At 38.3% G+C, this 12,441-nt stretch overlaps 1 long non-coding RNA gene across 1 annotated transcript in view; it reads right to left on the reverse strand.

The window, feature by feature from the left end:
• Nucleotides 1–1,663, reverse strand: part of LOC107207821 — a 32,053-nt gene extending 30,390 nt beyond the window's left edge. Inside the window, exon 1 of the long non-coding RNA XR_001522961.1 lies at nt 1,476–1,663. This is a non-coding gene — a long non-coding RNA (uncharacterized LOC107207821). The remainder of the gene's footprint in view (nt 1–1,475) is intronic.
• Nucleotides 1,664–12,441: the final 10,778 nt, after the last annotated feature.

Consider the following 12,441-nt stretch of genomic DNA (forward strand, 5'->3'; position numbering starts at 1 on the left):
TAAATTTGATTTATTTTTTTTAAATATGCTTCTGCTCTAATTCTCATTGGACATTTGTCATTACTTGTGGAAAAAAACCCAAAAAAAAACCAAACCAGAAGTGAAATTCCTTCCTCTTGTAACACAGAAGCTTGGAAAGCTCCTGGCATGAGTAAGTGTGGTCACAACAGAGGTACTGCTTGGTAACAGAGGTGCATGGGAAATATTTCAGCTTCTTGTGCCTTCCTGAACACTATCAGCAACAACCTGACCAGGGAAAAAACTCAGCAGTTGGAGTTTCACTGCTTTGTACAGAGCTTTCAACACTTCCCCAACTAGGTACTAAACAAGAGTTCAGACTCCAAAATACAAAGATGCAAACAGGGTCCTCTTTAAATAGCAATTTTGAGTTGTTTTTTTTTTTGTGTGTGTGTGAGTTGTTTGGTTTTGTTTGTTTCTTTGTTTTGGGGAGGGGAGTTGGGTTTTTTCATGTTTGTTTGTTTTTGTGGGGGTTGTGGTTTTTTTATTTTTCTTTTTCACATTTATGGATTTAAGGTCAAGCTTTCCAAAATGCTAAAAAGAAAAGTCTGAGGGAAAAAACTCTTTTCTATGAACCTACTATTGAATGAATAAGCTATTTTCAAAAGCCAGCTTCACTATTTCCACCATTCTATCATCTCCATGGCAGGACAGAAATGTACCAAAAGAGCATCTAATCACTCTACACTGCCAGAGGCCCTGATCATCCAACTCAAAATACCAATTTCTCACCTCAGAATGAAACAAAGGATGGCACTGGGTACAGGAGTTTGCAGGCAGAAGCACTTTCTGGCATATGACACAGAAAAGAAACACCTTTCCAAGTCAAAACCACAAATTGTATTAGGTTACTTTGTATAGTACAAAAGAATAAATTCAAAACTTTGGTCTGTTTTCCAGCCAAGAAGCTCAATAACTGAAATGTAGAAGTTATTTCTTCAGTTATACCCAAAGGAGCCATAACAAGTTATCAAAAGAAAAATCCCTATCCAAAAATCTCATGGATATACATAGGAAGTATTTCAGCAAAATGATAGATAGTATATTATAAAACTGTTTTTCTTAGTCTTTCTTTTTTGGACCTTGCTTGTTTGGGGTTTTTTTTTTAACTCACCTCTTAATTTTTTGTTAGAGTTTGATGGACTTCCTCCTTTCACAAAAATGTCACAAAAAAAATCTTTGTATTCAGTTCTGTGGTAGGCACCTACAGAGTATTTAATTTTTCCTCACTTTCAGCAGAAGGACCATATTAATACTGTCAAAGAAACAGTGCTAAACTAAAGATAGTACCTATGTTTTAAAAAAAAATCATATGAAGTAATGAACACCTCAAAACTTGAATTTAATTGGCAAGTGCACCTCAGCAACTAGGAAGAATGTATTTGCAGTTTCCATCTCTTACAACTTAAAAGCTCCCCAAGAGCAAGCAGAGGCTATTTTATATTCCAGATACTCACCCAGATCATTAATAGTATTGTGAAATCTTATAAGGTTTGTTTCTCTACTCAACTCCTCTGAAGCAGTGCCATTGCAGAAATTCAGATGCACAACAGAGAGGAGAATACAATCTTTGGCTCCACAGCTTCAGGTAAGAAAATTCTGTGTAAAATAAATGCACTGCAGCCATTGCTAGAAGTTCACAAGATGCCTGGTGATTGTCTTTTCTCTCCTAACACCAGTTTTAAGCACCTGGTCCAAATCCCACATAAGTCAACAGAGTTCTTTCTGTTTACATCAACAGACTTGGGGTGAAAGTCCAAGTCAGATTCTCAGTTATCTCTGCAGAAAAGCACAGAGCTTAGCCAGGAAAAAAATTATTTCTTTCCTCATGAATTCAGGTCAGTGGGAAAACTGCAAGACTGCTGGTAGATTATTTTTCTTCTTCTAATTCACTCCAGCTTTCTGTAGCCCAACAGAAAGCCCTTGACACAGGCAATAGATGTGTGCACTGAAACCCCAGAAGAAATCAAAACAAGGCAGTGAGCCGTTTCTGAACTTAGTTCTGCTACACGGGGCTGAGCAAGGCAAAGCCTCTCAGAAGCATATAAACAAGGTAAGTTCACAGAATAACTGCTGAAAAATATTATAAAGAAGAACAAAACCCCCTGTGTTTCCAGAGAGAACCCCACCAAATAAATGAGAAATGTCTGGTGAAAGCTCTCTCTGCCAACATGGTTTAGATTGACAGAACTTCCAGGTATTTTTTTTTAAGATCTTACTAATACTTTCCTACTTTAGACATACAAAATCCAAGAGCATTGTAACAAAGCACATAGATAAGATACACACAAACTCCTCCTTTAAACCATATAAATACTGCCTAAAAAAACCCTCTGTGCTAACAAAGTACTGAATTTCATACACATATAAATCATATCTCAAACCCCACATTTTTAAGTATTTTATCTTTTATAGAGTCTCCAGGTAATTATGTATCCAACAACCCTCATGTTCAGACCAGCCTTGAAATTGGTCACAGTGCTTGGAAACAGAACAGGCAAAAAGTAAGAAAAAAAGCCAGAAAAACAAAGATTAAAAGAAGCAATAAGGTAACATGAAGGTGACAGGTAGGAGTACAATATTAGTCCAAAAATCACCCAAACAAAATCCTCATTGATGTACATTTGTTCCATTACTGATCTTCCTTGGTTCCATGCAGCCTTACTGTGCTCTCAGCTGTTTATTTTCGCCTTTGTTTTATTCTCTCTCAAAAATTACACCTTTTCCAAGAAACATGCAGAAATTCTCTCCAAAATCAAACTTGATGGATGAAAAGGAGCAAAGTGATGATATATTGTGAGGGGAGAAAGCAAGTTTGACAGCTTGGGAAACAAAAGGTGACATCTAGGGAAGTGATGCACTAGAAAATTTAGGTTACTTAGTAAAAGAATATACCATGTTTTAAGAAATCATTTTAAGAGGAAAGTAGCTGGTGGTGTCAGCAATGCCAATTTACTGTGAGCATCCTGTGCTTTTTAGAATGCTAGTGCCTTACCAGCAGCAAAATCCTTCAGATAAGAGCAAATGATATATTTTATATATATATATTCCACAGTACTGTAGAACATAAACCAGACTTGACAATTTTATATTAAAACTAAAAATGAAGAATGCATTAGGAAGAAAGGTGAAATACCAGGGAAAATAGGACATCTAATTAATATATGGTATTATATATTAATATACATAATATATAATACATAAAATATATAATATATAATGTATAATGTATAATATATAAAATATAATATATAATATATAATATATAATGTAAAATATGTAATATATAATATGTCATATGTCATGTGTCATATGTCATATGTAATATGTAAAATGCAATGTATAATGCAAATGTATAATTAATAATATATATTAATATATTATGGTCAAATCCATAATATTTTCTGAATTTTTGAGATTAATTTATAGTTTTCTAATAAGAAGCCCACAGCCTTCACTACAGCACCTGCAGAAACTTCCACAAAATTTTCCACAGACAAACCTGAAATTAGCTTAAAGGATAGGTTTCAGTCACCTAAAATCTAGGTTTAAGCTAGTCTTAACCAAATAATGTTAACTGAATTTACACCCCCATATGGAAGGAATTTCACCTTTAACATAAGTGTCCTCAGCTGAAGCCCAAGCCTCCACATTTAAATGAATTGACTGAGCAAGATTTAAACACTGAGCCAGATGGAGACAAACAGAAATGCACTGAGAGGCAAAGAACACACCTCTGGTACAGTGGGAAATTCCAACTAATTATTTACTATATGTTCCCAGTTTATGATGTTGTCTTACTTTTTTTCATTGCTTTGCCATAAAAGCTACTGAATTGACAGGCCTGATTTAAGACAAAACCAGTCAAGCATTTAATGTGTAGGAATTAAAAATTAAAAGATCAATAGCCATGTGAATCCAACCCATCCTATCCTGCATGCAAAGGAATGAACCCACCCAAAAGGAAACCTCAGCTCCAGTCACTTGGTTCCCTTTGGGACCCAGTGCAGCAGTCAAAAGTGACTTATTATTGATTAATCCTTCAAAACAGTTATCAACAACAGTTTGGGAAAAGCTAAACAGGTAGGAAATATGAATTGTTTATGGGAGTTTTGGACTCTTCAAAGCTGGCTGCTGTTAACTCTCTTCCAGCACTTAAGAGCTCCAAGTCCTACCAGCAGAGATGATTCATGATGCATTTGTCTTGCATCTTGCTTTTCTGCAATTAACAGAGTGATATGTTACCATTTCTGATTGACCCTCTAAGGAAGGAAAAAGCCACAGGCATAGCCAATTGTTTAGCCCATGTATCTAAGGAACATTACTGTGATTTGTATGTTTCCTTTTATTGGAGAAGCACCTGCTGAATACTCACTACAAAGACATAATGCATATTTACTTACTCCTCAAACAAATTAGTAGTAAGCACTTTACCAGGCCTTTTAGGTCTTGGCTAGCTCTCCTTCAAGATAAATTGTTGTATATTAGCACAGACTTGCTGAGTTTTCCAAACTAGAGGAAAAAATTCCCATTTGTCAATGAAACTCCCTCTTAAATACTCACACCAGCTTCTGACTCAAATGGCAAGTGCTGGTAATTTCTCACAGGTCTTCTCTCCTTAGTGCATGTCACTCCCCAGGATTTTTTTAGGAACTCAAAGCAAAGATGTCCAAAGCAGAGAGAATTAAAGGAGTCACATGGGAGCATGTGCTGAACACCAGGAATCAGTCTGAAAGGAAAACATCAGCAGTCAGAAGAAATACTGACTGCTAAGAGACAAATGAAAGAAGGAAGGGAAAACCTGACCAAGGCATGTAACAAACCATGCAAGGCAGAAAAAAATAGGTGCAAGGAAAAGTGGTATTTCAGAGGATTTGACTTGAAGAGATGGAGAAACACTGTTTATTAATGGAAGATAAAGATTTGAATGCTCTCGTGTTTAATGTTTAATATTTGATTCCTTTTAAAAATCATATTGAAATTTTATTCAATTAAAAATTCTAATCCCTAACCTCTCCCAAAATGTGGTTTAGGATATGGTTGATGGGAGTTGCCAGCAAGCTAAGTGGCTACATAGCTTGACTATTTCACTTGAGTTCAGCAAGTATCTGCATTTTAAAAGCCCAAGCATTTGACATGTGACAATAAAAAAAAGGTAGCTCTAATACAATTGTTTGACGGTTTGATGCAAATCTTTTATGTTGATGGATGCTCTCAAAGTTTCCATAAAATGCTCTGCACATGAGAACTACTGAAAACACACAATAACTTTGGTAGGAGCATGACTGAGGAAATGTCTGTAGCTGAATGATTTCAATGATATGTATAATTAATTATGTGTAGCAATACATAATAACACAGACAATCACTGCATAGGAATGAAAAGGAGACCCACCCCATCTATTTACATTCATGATACAAATCTAATCCATTATTTTTGCATGCCTCAAATTCAACCCATTTTTCACACTTCAACAGTGATTCTTAGGAAATGTTTTAAAAATAAACTTGAGCAGTACAGATTTATTGCACGTGATATTTTCCTATGACAAATTCAGGTTCCTTTTCAACATGCCACCAACAGGAAGCAAATCTAAATCTATAAATTTAATGTTATATCTCATTGCAAGGGCCTATAGCTTTGTTAGAATCACTGTTAAATTAACCCAGACTAATGGAAAAAGGGAGTAGAGCTTGAGAAGCTGTGGAGCAATAGTAACAGAGAAGCAACCATGTAAAGATATTTCTCTCTCCCCATTAGCTACCCTGAAGACACATTTCCTTCTCTGGGGTTGCTCAGAACACAGCCACAGATGTAGGGAGGCCTCTGGGTCCCTTTTGTCGCTGTTCTGGAGCAGAGAAAGGTAAAGATCTCTGTGAGGGCCATAAATAACATCAGGGGAAATGGAGTGGGGCAGGGTGAGGGCATCTCCAGCAGTAATGCCACCATCCTGCTTCCCTATCAAACTGGGATCTGCTGTGCTCTATTATATAAAACATAGAAATACACAAAAGTTTGGCTTCAACAAGCAGAATTTCTGATACTCCATTTTACATTTTCTAGTCTGTTCTAATATTGTGTAATTCCAAGAAAATCATCACATTGGAAAATAGGCATTCACATTTTTGCTCTGAATTGATTCTCATCAGTAATTTCTAATCTGATGCTTCAAGGATGAAATGGGCCATATTAAATGTCTATACGTGTCTAGTATAGACAAGATGTTTACAGATGCTCAGACAAACAAAATTCATGCACTCACAACTGGCACAAGTGCTGCATCTTCCTCTAAAGTACAGATTTTTTTGTCTGAGGAAAAAATGGAACTAAATCTTGCTGACAGAAGTTAGACTACTTTTTGCTGATGAAGGCTGAAGGGTTATTTTGCTGTTGTCCCACACTGACCCCATATCAGTTTCTGTTCTCAAACATATCAATGTCCATGTATAGTATCTACAAAAACAACTGCATCTATTAGTTCCCTATAATAATTATATAATACAGCAGAAAAAATAAATCACCACACAGGGCACGATTTGTCAAATTGTTCATGAGGGTCTCAAGGAGACAAGAGCAGCAGTTTGTTGCTATAAAGATGTTTATTGTATGAATGCATCAGTCTCAATGGCAAAGAGTTCAGAGAGTTAAAATCCTTGCTAAAAAGTTTTTGGTGTAAAGCCCCGAATTCTGAGCTGCAGCTTCCTGGTGTAGAGTTCCATTGGTCTGGACAGCAGAAGCAGTTGCAGTAATTCTTCTGGTGAAGGTGATGATGATGGTGCTGTTCTTCTTCTTCTTCATGTGTGTGTGTGTTTCCAATACAGGGGATTAAGTTCATAAATCATCCCATCAGCTAAAAACACAACTCTAAAACATTCTTTCTACACCAATCCAAACTTAATGCAAAAAAGCAGTGTCAGTTTTACCTAAATTCTATGTATAGAGCATTATCTGTTTATGTATATAGTTCTGTCTGTTCTATCTAGAAACATAAGCTATGTTCTTACTATGTTTCATTCTGTCTGGAACTAAATTAAATCTGTAAATCTGTACATTACTGTACTTCAAAGTAGACTCTAGTGCTTTTCACTAGCTAACACAGTCTCTTAAGGCACTTAAGCTATATTTTTACTTCCTTAAAACTAAAACCTACACCCTTATTTCATGTCTGTGTGATTTAATACATTTTAGTTCTTTTCTCTCTCTGAGGGACTCAGAGAGGCTTCTATTTTAGATTCCAACAATTTGAAAATCCATCAGTTATGTTATTTTACATATTTATTTGGTAAATGGATGATGAAAGAGTCCTCACTCAGTGCTTCTTGTGCTAATATTGAGGGTATTTTCCCAGCAGATTCAGAAAGCACCCAGTGCAGAAGAATTATTCTTGGAGCACAGCGAACAGGAGCGGGCAAACAGGGGCAGTTTGCGTGGCACTTGGCGCAGGCAGGGTTGCAGGTTTTCTTGCTAGTAAGGTTTGCTGGGTGTTGTTTGTGGTGTTTCTGTTGGCTGGTTGGTTTTGGGATTTCTCTTAGTAATGGTTTTAACATGGTCAAAACCTGTGGTTAGTACAAGTATGTGTAGCCAAATGGAACTCTCTGAGAAGGATGTGTCTGTACAGACCCATTACTGCCTGGAGTGTCTGAGCTTGTCAGTGGTTTCATGGGGCGCTGTGGAGGAAACCTGCCTGTGGTGTGAACAGCTGAATGATCTCCTTTCACTGGTGGCCGAGCTTAGGGAGGAAGTTGAAAGACTAAGAAGCATCAGAGAAAGTGAGAAGGAAATAGGTTGGTGGAGTTCTGCCCTTCCATCCTTGAGGGAGGCCCACCAGGAGCCAGAGGACTCCCATGCCTCCCACTGTCAGGAAATAGGAGAACACCTGGTCGATGAAGGGGGGTGGAAATGGGTCCCTGCTTAATAAAATAATAAAAATAATAATAGGTAATAATAATAATAATAATAAAAATAATAATAGGTAATAATAAAAAGTCCTCCTGACCCCCATCCCCTAGCCAGAATAGGTATGAGACCCTGGATCTAGAGAGATAGCCAGATGATTTAGAAGAAAATTATCTGCCCAGTGAGCCTCTCAATTATCATTCATCTGTAGGACAGATGACCACCTCTGACATTAAAAAGAAAAGAAGGGTGATCATAGTGGGTGACTCCTTCTGAGGGGAGCAGAGGGCCCCATATGTTGACAGGACCCATCCCACAGGGAGGTCTTGCTGCCTCCCTGGAGCCTGGGTGTGAAATATCACTGAGAGACTCCTTGGGCTGATTCAGCCCTCTGATTCTTACCCACTGCTGATACTCCAGGCTGGAAGTGATGATATTGAAGGGAGGAGTGTCAGGGCAATTAAAAGGAACTTTAGGGCACTGGCTCAAGTGATTGATAGGGCAGGGGCACAGGTAGTGTTCTGCTCAGTCCCTTTAGCGACTGAGAAAAATGGTGAAAGGAATAGGAGAACTCACATCACTAACAAGTGGCTCAAGGGTTGGTGCCATTGGCAAAATTTTGGGTTCTTTGACCACGGGGCAACATTTATGGCACCTGGCCTGATGAAACTGGATGGGCTCTATCTCTCTGTTAAGGGCAGAAGGATTTTAGCTCATGAACTGGCAGAACTCATTGAGAGGGCTGTAAACTAGGTTTGAAGGGGGAAGGGGATGCAGCTGGGCTGTCTGGAAGCAGACCCAAGGGTGGTGAGCCTGAGTTAGAGGTGAAATCAGCAGCCCAGCTGAGGTGTGTGTACACCAATGCACACAGCATGGGTAACAAACAGGAAGAGCTGGATGCCATGGTGCAAGAGCAAAGCTGTGACATAGTCACCCATCACAGAAATGTGGTGGGACCACTCAGATAGCTGGAGTGCTGCACTGGATGGTTGCAAGCTCTTCAGAAGAGACAGGAAATGGGGAAGAGGTGGAGGGGTGTCCTTTTACATTAGAGAGGTGTTTGATGCCATGGGTATTGAAACTAATGATGATACAGATGAGCTTGAGAAGCCACTCTCCATCATTTACCAGCAGTTCTGGCTCACTGGTGAGGTTCCAGATGACTGGAAGCTGGCCAACATCACACCCATTCACAAAATGGTGGGAAGGAGGATCCTGGTGATTATAGGCTGGGGACGGTGTGGCTGGACAGTGCCCAGGCAGAAGGGGACCTGGGGGTGCTGGTGACAGCAGCTGAACACGAGCCAGCAGCGTGCCCTGGTGGTCAAGAAGGCCAGTGGCTCCTGGCCTGGATCAGGAATGGTGTGGCCAGCAGGAGCAGGGAGCTCATTCTTCCCCTGTGCTCGGCACTGCTGAGGCCACACCTCGAGTGCTGTGTCCAGTTCTGGTCCCTCACTTTGGGAAGGATGTTGAGATGTTTGAGCACGTCCAGAGGAGACAACGAGGCTGGGAACACAAACCCTGTGAGGAACAGCTGAGGGAGCTGGGGTTGTTTATCCTGGAGAAAAGGAGACTCAGAGGTGTTCTTACCACTCCCTGAAAGGTGGCTGTGGGCAGGTGGGGTTGGTCTCTTTCTCCAGGCAGCAGCTGACAGAACAGAGGACACAACCTTAAGCAGCACCAGGGGAAATACAGGTTGGATATTAAGAAAAAGTTTTTATACGAAAAGAGTGATAAAGCAGTGGAATGGTTTGCCTGGGGAGGTGGTGGAGTCACCATCCCTGGATGTGTTTAAAAAAAGGCTGGATGTGGCACTTGGTGTCATGGTTTAGTTGAGGTGTTAGGGTTGGGTTGGACTTGATGATCTTGAAGATCTCTTCCAATCTTATGATTCTGTGAATTCTGGACCTGGCACTCTGAAAATCCATTAGGAACAACACAGTTACTAATTAATAAGTTAAGGTAGAAAGCTTTAAAAAGGTTTCAAAAATACTATAATTCTTCACAACTCTCAAGTGCATTTTCAATCACCTTCCTAATACACATATAGAAAGCTCTATGTATGGAAACCCCTAAAATAAAAGGACACTTTGAAAAAAAAAAACCACACAAAGCCAGCAAAGATTGGTTTCATGTATGAGACACAGGTCACATTTTATTTGCTTTACAGTTGTGCTTGTCGTGAAGCTCAGTGTCTTCAGGGTGATACACATGGCTTCTACTAAAGCACAAGTTTCAGCCTTTATCTGCATCCCAGCACATCACTAAAGATCCACATTATCTGCATTATTTACATCTTGCTGCAAACATATAAGCAGATCTACCTAGAAAAAAGGGGCATGATATAAGCTCCTTTCTTAAATAACGTATTAAACTGCTTTAAAGGGAGGTCAGCACAACGAAATCACATTGTTCTCCATTGGCAAGCAGAGTAAAACGCCAGGTATTCTATCATCCTCTGTGACAGCGCTTGGACATAGAATTAGGAATGCCTATTCCCTTGTTATTCATCAACAGAGGGATTTTTAGGTGTTTTCACAGAATTATGTATTTCACTTTGCAAAACCTGGAGGGGGGGAGGAGTGTTGATTGTTTTGGTTTTTGTGGGGTTTTTGTGGGTTTTTTATCTGTTTTTGTTTGGTTTTGTTTTGTTGGGGTTTTTATCATTTGGGGGTTTTTTTTTTGTTTTAATGATTTTTTTTTTTTTGCTGTTTGCTTGTTTGGTTTTGCCCTCAATTTTTTGAAAATTTTAAATTTTTTCTTTCTGTACAACAGTGTTTGTGAGCACCTGTTTCAAACATGGTTTCTGAAATTTCTGCATTTTTACCAACCAACAGTGAGTGGCAGCTTGGTTGTAATCTAAGATATTTCTAAGGTGGATGTAATAGTTGACTCCTCAAATTGAAATCAGCAAATACAGCTAAAATATACAAACCAATTACTTTTAGGCAAGTTATCAAGTAAATGTAGAAATAAAATCAAATTAGATAACTTACTGCATCTTAATTACTAGCAATATTCTCTTTTGCTTATGAGAATCTAAATATTCATTAATCCTGAGCAATTAACAATAATGAAATGAAAGCCTGGGATGGTGAAGTTTGGAATTAGCTATGTCAGAATTCAGCAAAAGACACATGAATCTACTTCTTCACATTTTCTATCAAGAGCCCTTCAGGAGCACCCTGGTGATAAATTATTTACTATAAATGCATATGGATCAGGGTGGGGAAGTCTGAAGAAGCTGCTAAATCAGATGTTTATTGTAGACACAGGGGGTGACAACACCTTTTACATCTCAGTACTCCACGAAGTTGTGTTCCATTCAAAGCACAAATATTCAGCTCTCCATCCCCAGTGTGCTCAGGGTTACTAATACAGAACCATGACACAACAGCTGCGTAGATCTATCCCAAAACACAGCAGAAAAAAAAGGAAATTACCCAGGAATCATTTACTTATATGTTCTATTTAAGCCAAACAAGCCTCTGGATCTTACTTGCATAAATTCCCCATTACTTGGGTCTGTTTGAACTGTAAATTATTGTCATACCTTCAAAATGATCAATAAATGCAAATACAGCCTAGAAAGAGGCTTCTGCAGTTTTAAAATGAGGTGAGACCCAGTCTCTCATAAACAAAAAAACATATGTTATTCAGTCATAAGTCACATCAGGATCACAGATTTTTATACCTTGTATTGCATAAAGCCACAAAATAAGGAAAAGACAAACAGAACCTAAACGTGGTGTACAGTCTAGGCTTTCTTCAATCTGCCCTATACAAAGAAATTTGACATGCCTTTAAGCAGCTTTCTTTGATAATAAATTAATGTAATATTGTAAAAGATCTTCAATTTGTTATATGACTTCATTAATGCAACTTAGGTATGTGATTATCCAATTTTACCCCTAGAACCATCTCATCTGCAAGAGAACTGTTTTTTCTGATACTGACATTAAGCATACAACGTTAAAAACTTTAAACTTCTAAATTTCTGCTGAAAATGCATCATGGAAAATGAAACATCAAGGAATAATTTCAAACATGGAACACAGAGAATAACCAATTTCTTTTCCTAATCATCAGAGGCACCCCTAGGACTACACAAAGGCTTATTATGTTATATTCAACTTGAAGGTTAATTAGAAAGTAGGTTACTAAGGACAATATTCTGGAGATATAATTTTTCTCTTAGCTTTCAGTGATTTGTTATGATATATGGTAGAGCTTAATCAAGAAATGTTGCAAATAGGGAAAAGCATTCTTTACAAGTTCTGTGGATAGGCCACCCCTCAAATTCAGGCCATTTTTACAGATATAATAAGATGTCACATTTATCAATTTTATCTCTTAGTAGGCATTCTAAATCATTGAATCAGATGCCTCTTTGTGATCTTCATTTTCTAGAAGTCCTAAAGAAGATTTAGGGAATCTTAGGTAATACACTTCTGGTTCCAAGTGACTACAGTTCCCCCATAACCACAGGCTTTTTTTGCTTACCGAGCCTGACACTTGGTGGCTTC

Source organism: Parus major, chromosome 7 (assembly GCF_001522545.3).
Source record: "Parus major isolate Abel chromosome 7, Parus_major1.1, whole genome shotgun sequence".
Classification (NCBI taxonomy): Eukaryota; Metazoa; Chordata; class Aves; order Passeriformes; family Paridae; genus Parus; species Parus major.